Raw genomic sequence first — 15,862 nt, 5'->3', positions numbered from 1 at the left:
ACCCTTTTTTCTTTGCTCTTGACACCTTCCATCCTTTTGGAAAAATTCCCCTTTTTTTTAAGCTGTCTTGTCACTTGTCATGAAATGCTTAGGCTGAACCATGTTACATTTCCATCCCTAGCCATTAGCTAGTAATTACTTGCTTCTTGATATGCTTTATATCTTGGATTGAATTGTGCGGAATAGGCCTAATTCCAGTCTCCCTAGGATATTGTCTTCTGTATCACTGAGGAGACCTATCTTCATGCCAGCACAACTGAGATCTGGAATCTTATCCTAGCTCCCTTATGTGTTGGAGTCCCCAGCTAGGAGTTGTGCTTACGGCAGAGAGCACTAATGACAGAGGAGTAGAATACAGTGAGCCAAAATGCTAGCATAAGGGGTGGATTTTTAAAAAATATTTGTGAGCAACAAATTGAGGGTTTTCTTAGCAAATTGTGTTGTAGACATTCATTTTCCCCTCTTATAGCATATTTTGATTAAGTAGAAGTGCAACACTAGCCTAAGGTAAATTAGGAAATCAGTCCTTTGGATGCAATTCCTTGTTGTGTTTTTCTTTCCATTCCTGATGAACAACATTTTGATGTTGCTGAAATACCTACTGCCTGATGATTTCAATCCCATTCATGCAGCATAACTTAGGAAGTAGATATCAAACTTTTGAAAGATCTCATCTGCTTCCTCAGTCACCAGTGACCAAGTAGTAACACCTGTATATGGGAAGGTAGGGGGGGTCATGTACTGAGGGAGGGGAATCCGTTTTATCTTCAGAAATGTTATCAATAGAATGACTTAGATTTAATGTTTTAGACATGGTATCTTGCATAATGACCCCATATGGATCAGGAAGCCTAAAAAAACACCGGAAAAAAATGATAAGATATAATAGCTTTTGTTTCAAGAAAACTTTTGGCCTGTAGCGGTACAAGCATGGTGCAACCCATTGCTGTGAATGCGTATGGCTAGGGAGCTGCTGCTCTTCCATCACCCACCCCCTGTTATGAACCCATCTGTTGGGTAAGAAATCCCTTAGTGTGTCATCCAACAGTGTCGTGCAAACTGGAGGGCAGAAGGGAGGCAGAGAAGGAGGAGGGAAGATACATAAGGATAAGTGGGCCAAGAGGTAAGTATTTGTGGAGTTACCAAGAGCATAGTTGGAGATAGGCTGGGAGGAGGCCACTGAGGCAGCAGCACAGGGTCTGGAGTGCCAGGAAGAGGGAAGTGGAGCTGGGAAACGAGGGTGAAGTACCAGGCAGGATGCATCCAGCAGGGAAGGACCCTATGGTTTCATGACTTATGCATCTCAAGTTTGCACGTTGCGTGGTTGGGGGAGACACCTGAGGAATTCCATGTGGTGTGGAGTTTATGGAAGGAGCAGGTTGTTGGACTGACATCCGCAGGTCTAAGGAAAATCTTCTTTTCAAAAAGGGAAAAGGAATGGCTCCCATTAGATGAGGTTCAGGCCATTAATGGTTCTGTAGTACTGCTGCTGCACGGAACCCACAGGATTACCAGCTGCATGTTTTTGATAGAACCAGAGTCATCCTGGTTTCTGTTTCTGCCATCTTTCCCTGAGCGACTACATGGAATCTCTCTTCCCAGTCATATTGGAAGCCATTTCCTTCTACCTCAAGCATAATCTGAATCATGTGTGTTAAGACAGTTACCATAATAAGATGTTACCAACTTGCCTTTTTCTTGCTTGTAAACTAGATAAAAAGAGATTTGGGAGTCCTTTGTGGTGATAATAAGGTCTGTTACCTTCAGTCTCATCAGTGAATCTTCTTGTACTTGGATCAGGTGTAATCAGAGTTCTTACATGGTCTTCTGATTGGCATCATGTTCCTCTTCTTACTCCTTTTGATTTTTCTCTTAGAAATGTATTTATTTAAGATAAAAAAGCCTTTTAGACTACAGCAAGATTTGTGAATAGCATTTGCCTGCTTTCAAATCAGCATTTTCCCCCTGCCCCCATTCAGAGCATGTAAACTGATTTTTCAGTGTCTATGGTTCTAATCTCCGCATAAGTAACATAGACTTTTAGATTCTTTTCTCAAGGGAAGCACAAAGCTATCAAGGTCCTGATGGAGCGTTAGTACTTCTGGAAAGCAAAAATGCATGTTTGTAAAATCCTGAAAGATAATTTATTTTTCTAACAGATATTACTGGTTTCAAATTGTAGTGATGCAAATATTATAGCAAAGAGAATCAAAATTGAAAGTGGCAATATACAAATGTTTAACAATACAGATTGGACGTCCAGGGTGAAGGAAATGAAAACATAAGCATATAACACAAAGAGTAAAACCAAAATGGATTTCTAGAATTTGTCATTAGTCAGGGGCTTTGCTACTCCACTGGAAGGATGCTTCTTGAGTTGAGTGGGATGTTGAAGATGGCTACTTAACCATGCTAACTTGGGGACATTTTCAACAAAAAAAAATAATCATAATATTAAGGAGTGAGGGCTTCATTTGCAGTTTTTGAGAGTCATGTGGTTTGAGATTTCAGTCTTTACATAAAGAACATTTCATTCAAAAGGCAAGAAAAATATGGAGACTAGCTGTTAGACCGTTAATAGTGCTGGATACCCCTTGTTACTCAGAGATTACTATGGTAAGAGTGCTAGAAAATACCTTTTAAGATAAAAGATAACACTAAAAATGTCACTTCTGGCTTCTTTGCCAAATATTCTCATGCTTGAACTAGAAAACTTCCCTTTTTAGCCTGTACTCAATAACGCGATAGGGTGCAATTACCTTAACATGGTATAATGTCATCAGCTGAGCTGCTTCCTAAGTGAAAGGTGCTGACCTGAGTCATCTTCACTGAAACTTCCCTTTCAGTTGGGATGGGAAATGATGGGCAGTGCTCATCACCAGTTAAAACAACTCAAGGAACAAGTCAGAACTCATTTAGCCCATCATACTGCTGAACCTAGTGTGTACCCGTAAGATATCAAACAGACTTAAACCAGCAGATTGTGGATAGCTGGCTAATTGAAGAGCTCTAAAATTGGTAAATCTGTAATTTGTTCTTTGAGCTGAATGAGATGCTGAATTCAGGTTGTAGATTTCTTGTAAAGATCTTGCATCATTGCAAGCACACTGTTAGACTAGGATAAGAATCTTCTTGGTGACAATGGCTGATGTCTAAAAGTGGAGAACAAGGTCTGATACGATAGTGAGTTGGGAACTAGACATCAGTCATTTTCTGTCACTCCTTTGCTTTGTTGACTTGGACAAATCTACTTGAACATCTCTGCTTCATTTTCCTTATTCAGAACATTAGATTGATATTTCCAGAAAAGCGTGTTGCCATGCTTAATTGCAATATATTTTTTCATCTTGGAAGATGAAAAGCAGTGTTCAAGAAAAACTGTGTGGTCTTGCTTCTCTTGTTCCTCCTTAATATGCTGTCATGTACCTAATGAGAGAATTCCTAGCTCAGCCAAAGGTGTGCCCTCACTTCTTAAGCTTCACGACTTCTGTCCATGCAGAATCATACCAGCGTAACTGTACAATAATAGCTATATTGTTAATTGCTTAGCTGGCAGGGGAGGAAGGAATGAACTCCAGCTTACACCAACAGTTTACTGGTAAAACCTACCTTGTGCTGCTGTATTCATATGTGCAACTGCACTCAGTTTGGTGTCCAGTTGGTAACTTTCAGAGTATATGCTCATCAAGTGCAATTGCTTCTGTAAGTAGCTTAAGTTATGTCTCACTTTGTTCCGTGAATGTGAAGCTCATGTGGATACTGTATTACCTGTGGCAATGCAGACAGTCCTTCATTAATAATACAAGAACACTCTGGGTTTTCTGGTCCTGAGAAGAGAAGGAGCAGTGCAAGGACACTGCCAAATTACTGCAGGAATAAAGATGCTTGTTTAGATGTTCCAAAAGACTTCTAGAAACTCACTATAGCAAAGAGTATCAAAAGTGCTGGACAAAGGAGAGAACTAGCAACTGTCACACCAGCTGAAGAACAGAATGTGTGCACCTGGGGCTGCTCTTCTGACCTGTTATGGTTGTGCAGAGCTGTATGCCAGGATGGGCATGTCACAGCAGGGAACACTGGGCACATCACAGCACCATTCTGAAGGAGCCGTGAAAGCGCAGGCTGACAATGAGCTTGTGGAGACGAGGTCAGAAGATTCTGATACTGCAGAGAGCTGGTGGCTCCTTGAAACTCAACCTAACCGACCTCAGATGAATCCAGAAATGGTATCACCCTGGGAGAAAGAATGGAGCTCAGGTAGGTGTACTGTTTTATCATTACATTTTTTTTCTCTTTATTCATTGGCTCTGAATCTACCTTCTCTTACTATTCCTCCCCCCTTCTCAAAACACTGCCAGACTCACAAAGACAGAAAACAGGAACTGCCTTTTGAAGTAGCTGGTTTGTTTCAACAGCATGCACTGGCAGTCAGAGGCAGAAAGAAGAGAGAAAAGACTGTGAGCAACCCAGAAATGTTCCCAGATGCATGCTTTTGGCAGGGCAGGCAATAGCATTTTAGCAATATAAATCACTGTGCTTTTTAACTGAAAAAAAAATGCACTGAAATCAATACTCATGCATTTAATTGAAATACATAAAGAAATTAAAATAATCCTCCTCATCAGCAATCCAAGCTGTTCATTCTGACTACAGGATTTTTATGAATAAGCACATAAACTTGTAATGTAAACATAAGAAGTAGTGCCTTGGGTTTCCTGTTAGTGAATCCAGGCCCAGAACAAGTGATTTTCATGGTGGATTTTGGATCCAGGGACAGAAAAAGGTAAAAAAGGTTTGTTGCTGGCACAAAGATTTGGCTTTGAAATAGTTTGAGGAACTAATCTGTGGCAAACATATTTTCTGCTTCTGGAGTTTCAGAATGAGCTCACTAAAAATTCTATTTTTCTTGAATCGTTTTGACATTGTTTTCAGGAAAGTATTATTTAAGATGTGACCATATATATTTTTAGGAAGGGCTACCCTGTTTTTCTTGCCACAATAGGCCACCTTCACCAACACTATGCTCTAATTTCTGATAGTACTTCTGCCATGGAGTGGCTGACAAGATACAGGCTTAAGCATTTATCTTCTGTTTGTCTTTAAGCTTTCAGTGGTGAGCTGTCAGACAGAATCCTCTCTCAATTTAACAAGAATGGTGTTATTTACTACCTTTTTGCTGTAAATCCTTCCAAAGTTAAGCACCAAACTTCCCACCTTTTCACACACATCGTGAAGTCAGTCTGTGAAATCCCCATCTGTTGGCTGGAACCTGCTGAACAGAAGGAAGAGGGATAATTGTAGTGAGTTTTCTTAGTTTCCTGTCCACTGATCATTAAAATCTAATACGGTTTGTCTGTCTTGTTATTTGTCAGAGGCTTCAGATGGAGAATTTGGAGAAGCGCCTTCTTCACACCTGTGGAAAACTTTGCATGAGAGAAAGAAAGGATAATGTGTTCTCCAAATTTTTCAAGAGCACCAAACCAAGATTTCTATGAAACAATGCAGTCGGGGGGAATGCCTGCTTGAAGAAAGGCAGAAGAACGGGAGTGGGACACAAGAATGTGGATGAAGAACTTAAGTATCTCTAGAGAGGGCAAACGTAGATTCAACAAAGCTTTATGAGACAAAACCTCCTGAGATGTATGCTCCAACAGGTCAGCTCTGCATCCCGCTGCCCTCATGGTGCTTTCCCATGTATCTGCTGGCCAAGTGACCAGGGTAGCATGCCACAATTTCTCTTCTGCACAGTCCCAGTGGAAACCTCAGAATTGGGTAGAAACAAGAAATTTCCCCTGGTTTTCTAGCCTGATTATCTTGAGTAACAAGACATGGGAAATCATGGCATGCCTCTTTTTGTCTGCTGGTTTGCATACCTCTAGAGAGTTCTCTCTCTTCCCCCTCTTACTTTTGGACAACTTTTGGCCAATTTCAAGATAAAGATCATAGATGAATAGGAATCTCAAAGCCTATAAAGTTTTTACAACATTTGGGAAGAGAGATGATCCAGCAGATGATAGAATCCAGACAGGAAAGAGGCCTTTTAGAGATCCAAACCAGGAAGATGGCATTAACTGAAGTTCATAACTGGTTTTTATGCAGAAGTCAATCAGACACAAGAAATGAAGTTATAAGAAACCATGGTCTGTTCTTTGTGGTGCTCACAGACCAACTGCTTAAGTGACTGTAATTGTTTTGAGAAGTGTTTTTTATCACTTCTTAATAAAGTTGTTACATATATTATGTGTATTATTTGTCTCATAACACCCGAATTTCTACTCTGATATCAGGGAAATAAAACGGGCTAACCATTAATTTAAAATGGATGTACTTGTTTCTGCTTGTTTCACGAAGTTGTACAAAATGAACATAAATGAACCACCTGATTTGTAGCATCTTGTTGAAGAGTCCTCTTCTTTGACCTCCCATAACTCTGTGATGGCCGGTAATTGATCTTATGCCTGTTTTGTTTAAAAACCTTAGATACTTTCTCCTTCTGCCAAACCCATCTTTCATTTATTCCATTTACTGCATTGTATGCACAATTTATTGTATAAAATACAACCTGTAGATACGACAGCAGAAATGTGTCTCCTGCTAACATCCATCCTCTGCATGGGATGTTTCAGGACAAGAGATAGTTGGCACCAGTTGAAACACAGGAGGTTCCCTCTGAATGTCAGGAAACTCTTACTATGAGGGTGACTGAGCACTGTCACAGGTTGCCAAGAGAGGTCATGTATCTTTTAAGATATTCCCAAGCCATCTGGACATGGTCCTGGGCAACTGGCTGTAGGTAGCCCTGCTTGAGCAGGGAGGCTGGTCCAGATGACTCTCCAGAGATCAGCACTAACCATTCTGTGGTTTCCACCATCCCTTGGGCCTACTAGCCAGGTGTACGTTGATGTTATTCTGTTCTTCCTTAGTGGTTAAACCTTCGTTGTTAGTATATGGCTTCATAAGTCAGGGAAAAAAGGGTGGGACGTCTCCTGATATTGAGCATCTCAGTGCAGTCCTACCAGTAACAATGTGCAAATCTGGGAAAACAACCCCTGCCTGAAGTTTTTGTTTGAGGCCTGAATTTGTGAAGATGAAAACCTCACATGCATTCACTGGTCATTTTGTGATGCCTGTGAAATGTCTCTGAAGAGTGACTTAAAAATTCAGCCTCTTACAAATACATCCATTTAAAAGTTGCTGCTTGGGCACACAGAAACCGAGTAGGAGGTAGGAGAGAAAGAAGCTATTTGTCCCCTTCAATCATGCTTCCACAGTTTTAGTATCCTATGTGGGATGGACTTCCTCTGTTTCTTATGTGTTACCCAGATTCAATATTCTGTACTAAAAGGCACACTTAATGGCTTTTCGCATCTGAAAGGCCACCTCTTCCTCTCTACATTTTCCGATAGGAAATGGGGTGGTTGACCAACAAAGAATGATCTGAGACCCCAAGCTTCCAGATTTCCTTTCATACTTGTTTTCCCACTGCTTCAGCACTCCTGTCTTCAATTTCTGCTCTGATGGCTGGAATAGGTTCAGTGCCAAACTCTAGGAACACGGCTGTCTGCATATGAAAACCTTGCAACTACCACTGACAGTGGCCAATTCGGAGTTGATCCTGTTCTGCTGCTTGGTGCTTCTTTTGTAGGCCTAGTCAGGGAATGTCTTCATCACCCGATGATTCCTCTAAACTATCTGTCTTAACCATAGCTCCTCAGTTTTCTTATGTTCCCTACTTCACAGCTGGTAGTCCATGTGAGGGTGGTTGAACTCCTGCAAACCTAGAAGTATGACATTCTCCTAATGAAACAAATTCTGCAATCTCTTTTTTTCTGATAGGGAAATGGTAGACTGAAGCCCCATGCAGAAAGAAATGAGCTTATTACAGGATGTACCTAAGAGGAACTGCTGGAATTTTAAAAAGTAATGTGAAAGTAAAAGATTATGAAATGGGGCAGAGGGAATTCTGGGAAGTTCCCTTAATTCCCTGGGAGGAAAGCAAGTATGTCTTCACAGGAAAAAATGACTAGACGCAAATCATTGTGGATAGCGCTGGAGACGGGCTCAGCAGAGTGCTTGCTTTGCTGGTACACCACTTCCTTGGGCAGCTGCGCTGCCCCAGCGGAGGTTTTTTCCAACTGGGCACACAGTCAAGCATCATTGCAATGTCAGCAGCTGTGTGCCAGCTCAGATGCTACCAGTATATTCGTTAACATTGATGTGGCCTAAGAGTATCCGTACAGGGTAGTACTATAATTACAGCACTGTGATCGTTCGTGGCGTATTCCGTAGTGTAGGCAAGCCCTTGTAAAACCCCGCTCTTGCCAGTGTTATCATGTGAAGCCTTCATTTGTGAAGTCCCATTGACTTCCCCAAGTGCAGAGCTAATTGCACGAGAAGGATCTAAGGGGTTTAATCCTTCTCCTGATACTTCAATGAAAATTAATTTCTTATATATTATGTATGAGTAATATATTTCTGTTTGTACATTAATATTAATGTTGCATATTTTTGAGCACGAGTTCTATTCTGTAGGATTAAATTATCTTGGTAAGTAATAGCCCAGAATTCTGCAGGAATAAAGGTTGAGTTGAAAGTGGACAATTAAGGGCAGGGGGACGGTCCAGACTCACACTTCGCAAAGTGAAATTAATCAGCATTAATTTTCCATAGTGTGGGAGAAAAGTGTCTTTAGTGTTTAAGTCAAACAAAATAAGGTATATTAAAAGCTCCTGATTTTGCCTTTCTGTTAAAATCCAGAGAGCTTTTACAAAATTTGTGATGGAGAAAAGAGACAAAAGAGTATTCTCTTGTGCGTACTTGCAAACTATTAATTTTATTGGGCTACATCTGTTGCTGATTGTTGGTGAAGAAAGTAGTGGCTTTATTGAATGACAGCCTGTCTCAATATGCCCTTTTGAAACAATGGAAAAAAGCAACTTTAAAAAGAAAACAGTCTATCAGCCTACTCCGAATATCAGGTTTTTTGCATCTCAGGCCTGCCAAGTCATGCTCTGCTGTCTGTGCTTTGATGCTGCATCATCTGCAGAATTATCAGTGCAGTCTTGATGGTAGTTTCTCCTTAATGCCCATAGCCACACAGCTGCTCTGATACTGAGATGCTGAATGTGAGGATGCCTCACGATGGGCTAGCAGCTCTCTGCCTTCAGAGGGTCTCAGGTTGACAGCCTTTGATTTTACGTGCAATGTAAGGAGACAAAAAAGGCGGGGATGCTGACAGAAAGTTCAGTCGCTAACGTAGTCAACGCCAGATTCCTGAGCACTGCTCAGCACATACCCTTGCAGAGCTCAGAGGCTCAGCCTCACCCAGGATCAGGCCCTAGGACAGAAGGACAGAAAGAAGCGTACTTGTTTTTCAGCTCCTAAATCAAATTCACAGTACTTAAAGCTGTTTGTACTCATAAACTATGTAAACCTGATATGATGTGATTGAGAGAAAATAAACACACGACCATGTGCTGCCAGGTTTTAGAGTCACTTTTCTGACAAGTACCTCACTTCAGTACTGAGTTTCAAAGACCTAGAGAGACTTAAAGGGTTAGAGAGCTCTAAGGGAAGAGGTGCAATTGTTAAATGTTGCAAGATGTCGTTCTTTCTGTGGGGGTGTGTGAGATGTTGCAGGCTAATGCTCTTCATCAGCCAAGGGAAGGAAAGGTTTGTAACTAAGAGACATTGAAGACAGATGTGATTAAATGCAGAATCCAGAATGTAAAGGTGAAAGACAGAAGAGCAGACCAGACTTCAAGCACAGCAGAGAAGGAAGGACTGCTAGAATGTGTGAAACACATATGTGTTTCTGATTCAATGCGTTTTGTGTATTAAAGCAATAAGTTATTATAATGAAAGAAATTAGAAAAAATGGTTTTCTCCGTTTTTCATTTTGCTTACCTTATGGGATTGATTGTATTCTTTTTCTAGGCATGTATACTCAGACCCTGTATACTTAAGACCCTGCTAAACAAAAGCAGAAGATCAGGAAAATCCGCATAAAATCATTATGAACATGTTTTTAAAAGCAATCAGGAAATACTAATTAAAGGGTGTTGTGTGAGCAATGAGAAGAGTTAGCAATTAGTCAGTTCAAAAAAAATGCAAGATGACAGTGCCCCATAAGCAAGATAAATAGCTAACTATGCAGTGAAACTGGCTAACATATGCTTAGTTTTTTAAGAGCTTAAGGTTGACAAAATAAGCATCCAGGAAGATAGAAAAGAAATCCTCAATTAAGGTACTGTCAAAAATAATCTGAGCTATGATGAAAAATGGCTAAATGGATAAATAAGCTGGGACCATGGTTGCTCTTGTGCCTCATGCAGGGTCGAGCACACTGCTAACTCTTAATAAAATAATGATGTAAAATATCAGCTGGCAGCATTAGGTGTTAGCACTGGCAAGTTGCTGTAGTTGGTGTGCAAGTTTTGACTCGGTTTTGCATATGATTTCCTGGAAGCTGTTTACTTTCTCTTGCCAGGTTACCTGTCTGTTGGTTTATCAGGTTGAATTTGCTCCACCCTGGATTTAACATGAGGGAAACTGTGAGGGAACGATTGGTCTGGGAGAGGGGAATTAGAGGATGTGGGAGGTGTGTCATCACTCTCTTTTGGCAGCAGCAGGTTGTCTCAGTAGTGTCATTGATCCATACCCTTGGTCGGTGCTGAAACAGAGGGGGAAAAGCCTTGAAAGTCCCCTTTACTGGTGTGACAAGGGTAAATCACGTACCTAGGTGTAAACAGGAGGTGATCGGTAGGGTAACAGGTACATGTCAAAGCCATTTTTGGCAGTACGTGCAAGAAAGGTGTGAAAGGAGTATAGAATAAACTAGGGATGCCTGCGAGCCTGAGAGACTGTAGACACGGTGCATTAGAAGCTATAAGACGTATTTTTTGGTTATTTCATATAAGGGAAAAGGGGATACAGGAGAACCAGAAATGGTATATGTAATCAAGGAAACCAATACTGTTGAAAAAATGCTTTGTCTGGAGCTTGTGGCATATCCTCCCCATGGAGAAGAATGAGGTATGGATGAGGGGTAACATAATGGAATATAGTATACAAAAAGTGACTTACAAACACAGAAAAATATCCATCCCAAATTTCTCAGAGAACGGAGCTAAAGATAAAGGGAAACATTAAGCAGATAAATTTTCAGTCTTTTAAGAAGAGGTATCAACAGCCTGGGAAAAGGCTACTAAACAGACATTTAACAAAGGATGTGAGGAAAATGCATGAAATTACTGGTTTGTGAGCTTGATTTAAACAGGGAGGAACACCTAGAAAGTTTGGATTTAATGAAGGATAGAGGGCAAAGATTCACAGAGGGAGGATCATGCTTAAAATTTTCAATAAAGAGTATTTTGAGAGAGTAGCCACAAGTGCTGACAGAGAAGCCTATAAACATGATTTACCAGGATTTTATGAAAGCTTTTGAAATGGAATAGCACAAAAGACTAATCTGTTAGGTGAGTAAGTATGGCATAGGGAGAGATACTTTGTTTGATTAAAAAAGAAAAGAAACACTAACTTGGGTATGGAAAGCATAGGAGTCTTGTGAATTGAAGCAGGTTAGGTTGGAGTGTTGTGAATAATGTAAAACCTTAAGAATCGTTATTTGCACCGATTTTGTTGAATTTATGCAGCATATCAGTAGTCTGGAAGAAAGAATAAGTAGTAAGGTAATGAAATTCCCTGATAGTACAAAACTGGAGAAATGTAAGAACAAAATAGGCAGGTCATAAAATTCTGAATGACTTTGACAAGGAGGTGGAGCATGGGCAGATAAGTAGCATATGCAGTTCATTTTCAACTAATATAACGAGGCTAGGGAACGGAAAAAGAAGAATGTATGGATACCTCAGACAGTCACAGGGCACAGAAGGCTACACAGGAGGATTTTCTGCGTACTTCTGAAGCACTTCTGAATAGAACTGTAAATCCTCCAATAAAGTTGTTTTACTTTATTTATTAAAGCAAATAAAATTCTGGACACAGAACCGAAGTACCAATTGAAATACCATATTCTTGGGTCGTTTATAAAATCAGCAAAGCCTCATTTGACACAACGTGGACACTTTGGGCACCTTTATAGAAAGGAAATTCTGAAAACTGCAAAGTGACAAGTGAGAATCAGGACAATAATTAAAGGTCTAGGTGACATTAATTATTCAAAAGGTTAGAGAGATGCATGCATATGTTCTGCATGGATTGAAGCGCCAATCCAAAGCTCATTAAATGTAGTCACAGAGAAGATTTGCATGCCGGGAGGCTTTAAATTGGTTCTGAAAACAGGAATGCTAGTGAATAGGAATGCAAGAGGCAACCACATTGCCCAGTGTTCTTGTGAGACACCTTGTCCAAGGATTTGCTCTTCTATGACAATTTTGAATGGCCCCAGGAATGACGTGGGCATTAGATTTAGGGCCAGCATGTAGCAGACAAATTAGGTTCTTGATGGGGCTAGGGAAGGATTGTGGGTTTGTTTATTGAAGAGTTTTTCTGAAAAGATGATGCCACAATAATACAAGAAATAAAAGGAAAAAGTTAAACCACTTTCTTAATCCCATCTGATAATGTTCTCCTCTGGAACAAATCTTTGGAAGTTTTGCAACAAGGCACAGTTCAGAGTGCAGTACAGCTTCTCCAGATACTGTACTGGTCCTGTCTGAGTCCATGTGGAAATGCACTGGTAAGGGTTTTCTGTCTGCTGATACGAAATGATTCTGTAAAAAGAAATGTGCATCGGCTTGTTTTTGTGTTTGGAGGGGAGAATGAGAATGTTGTGGTGCTTCTGTCTCTCTCAGGAAGCTGACAGTGTCTTCTGGCAAACGCGGTGGTGGCAGATTAGGGCATAAGTGCCCTCAGCTGTCGACCCTTCATCATTGTGTAGAGCTGATACGCCCCAGGCTGGAGCAGCATGGCCTTGGTGCCCGCTCTGTCCTGCCGAGTCCTCTGTAGGCACAGGTGACTCAGGCAGAAGAGCACGGAGCTCGGCCAGTGTTCCTCACTGCAAACAGCTGTGGCAAGGCAAGGCAAGGTTGGCTGTCGTAGCCCCATGCTTCCTTCTCTCCGAAGCCATCTTGCATCACAAAGGGCTGGAGAGAGATTCAAATACCTCCTTGAGTCACAACCCAATCTTTCTTCTGTGCTGTGCTACACAAGTACTGCAAGGTTTCTTCCCCAGCTATCCAGGCAAGAGACACGGAACTGCAGTACTCCAGGGCTCATTTCTCATTATTCCCCCAAGTTTCCGCTTTGTGGGAGCACAGAGTAAGGAGGGGCTGGGTCTCCTCAAAGATTTCACCCTAGTAAGGAACTGGGACCATCCATGAAGCACATCAGAACCCAGGACTTCTGTGAGCAGTTACGAGTCCCGTGGTTCTGACAACACTTGTGAGACTAAGATGTAACTTGCAGTGAAAGAGCACTTCTTTAGAATGCGAAACATATGGAAATAAGTGTGTGGTTTTTGTTCAGCGTGGTGTGAAAATGACTGGGTTTGATCATTTGCAAATCTAAGAGTAAATGGAGTTTACTGAGTTTACTTTTAAAATAAAAACTTAACCATGCACAAGTTCAGACGCTTTTGAGATGAGTGTGTGTTGAGCTAATAAAAGTTGATGTCAACATTTTAGAATATGTTTGGAAACAAAAAAGAACTAGTGTTTGATCAAGCAGCAGTCACAAAAACATTCTTCCCTTCATTACTTTTAAAATAAAAACTTAACCATGCACAAGTTCAGACGCTTTTGAGATGAGTGTGTGTTGAGCTAATAAAAGTTGATGTCAACATTTTAGAATATGTTTGGAAACAAAAAAGAACTAGTGTTTGATCAAGCAGCAGTCACAAAAACATTCTTCCCTTATAAGATAAAAAGATAAAAAGAAAACCTCTGTGTGTGATTCTGCAAATATGTCAGATCATTTTGAAGAGGCTAGTAAGAGCTAGTAAATTATTTTGTTGTTGTTGTCAAATGACTTTATTTTTTTGGCATTAGACTTCAAAAAAAACCCAACCTTTGTATGTGTTGTCGTTATGTACATCAGTCATAATTTTGCCAACAATTCTTGACATGCACTCTGCATTGCTGCGCTAACAAGAGAAAAGACCAGCCATTAAGTTTATGTTTCTTTGTTTTTGAACAAAGTCACGTATCAGGAATAATGCTAGGGGTATGCTAATAAACAATATATAGTGCCAGTCATCAGGGAGTAAGAAATATTTTCTAACTAGTTCTAAAGGGAAACAATGTTTTAAAAAAAGGGAGAGTGACTGTTATTTATGCAATATTGTTGTTCTATATGTCAGCATCAAAAAGCATCTTGTAAAGAGCTTAGCATAATAAATCATTGATTGTGACTGTCATTATTTAAAGGTCTTTGATAGATCTAGATGTAGTGCAGTAAGGTTAAATTTGCCAACATATAATAGAAAATCCTTAGACTGAATCTGAATTTCTACCAACATTACCAGTATTGTCACAACAACAGAAAAGAGAAAAAGTGGTGTATCTTTTAAAACAGCACGCTTTACAAATCATAACTGTAAAATTAAGTCAAAGCAGATTTATTTTCTGGTTGTCCATTGATTTTGTTTGTCATAAGGATTTAACTTGGTTACATTTCAGAATACTAAAGTTGATTTAAATGAAAAATGGCAAAAAGGGCTTATTATTGTTTCCACGGAGAAGCAATGCAGCACATTTTGTTGTTGTCATCAAGAAAATTAAAATAGCCTCCGTGTATGAGAAGCAATGGGAGATTGGTAAAGGGGAGCCCACAGGAACACTTAATTTCAGAGTTGACTTTGATTAGTCACTAATTTTTCAGTTAACTTGGTAAAACAAAATGGCATATGTTTTAAAAGTCTTTGTAGTCCTGATTACAGACTTGAAGTAGAAAGATATTTAATGGATGGGCACTTTACGTGTCTGGGACAGGGCATCCAACTTTAGATACTGATAAAAAGTCCAGCAAGTCTATAATGATGTTTAGTCAGGGAATATATATATATTTCAAAAATATATATATTAAATATAATCTATAATATCAGCTGCATAACACTCTTCAGAAGTTAAACATATAAAAGACAGGCTGTTTTTTTGATGCACATTATCTGGTGAACTCTATTTCTTCCCCAACTAATGCATACAAAATCTGCCATTTCCTACATCTGTGCCAGCTTTTTATGTCTTTATGTTCTTTAAAAAATATATGTTTTTCTTCTCTTTTCTTTTTTTTTTTCTTTCTTTTTGCTGATGTAGGCAAGGTGCCTGTGGCTGTACAGAAAGATACGTGTCTCTTGAGTTACTGCCTTGATGTGGCAGTTCAGGGCTTACCTTGCCTTCATTGCATCTTCAAAACAACAGTTGAGCTCTCCAGGACTGTTACCTTAGGACTTGAGTCCTTGATACTACAATTATGCAGTTGAATAATTTTATGAATCTGACTTGTCTCATTAGATGCCTGGATAACTGCAGATTTTAAGTCTTAGGATGAAAAACCAAAATCTTACATTTGAATATGCTCTTAGTTTTCACTTTTAAAGCAATGCTTTCCAATATCAAATCTCTGGCCAATTCGGTTGAAGAAAAATAATAAGAGAAAGCACAGTCACATTCTTAGCATGTTGAAATATCTTGGACAAGTGATATACCTCATAGAAAAGTGAAATAGCAGGTCTTTTTTAAAGACACCAAAGATATAAATGAATTTTTTTTTCCTGTGAACCAAAGAGAGCAGAGTAATGCATTTCCTAGTTTATAATGAAATTTGCTCTGTATACAACATGATTTTTAAGTAAGTCAGGCCCAGTATAATGTGGCCAGAAGGATTGTTCCCTGGCTAGTTG

At 39.9% G+C, this 15,862-nt stretch overlaps 1 protein-coding gene and 1 long non-coding RNA gene across 9 annotated transcripts in view; both read left to right on the top strand.

The window, feature by feature from the left end:
• The window catches only part of ZNF521 (zinc finger protein 521), a 233,774-nt gene that overhangs the window by 97,503 nt on the left and 120,409 nt on the right, over window positions 1–15,862 (top strand). The gene's annotated exons all lie outside the window — the stretch shown is intronic.
• Window positions 11–6,319, top strand: LOC106885097. The gene is made up of 2 exons (XR_001411382.1): window positions 11–4,257; window positions 5,373–6,319. It is a non-coding gene; the product is annotated as an uncharacterized LOC106885097 (long non-coding RNA).

This window comes from Calidris pugnax, unplaced genomic scaffold (genome assembly GCF_001431845.1).
Source record: "Calidris pugnax isolate Ruff unplaced genomic scaffold, ASM143184v1 scaffold51, whole genome shotgun sequence".
NCBI lineage: Eukaryota > Metazoa > Chordata > Aves > Charadriiformes > Scolopacidae > Calidris > Calidris pugnax.
Note: the sequence above shows the minus strand (reverse complement) of the source record. Positions and strands in the feature narration are given on the sequence as shown.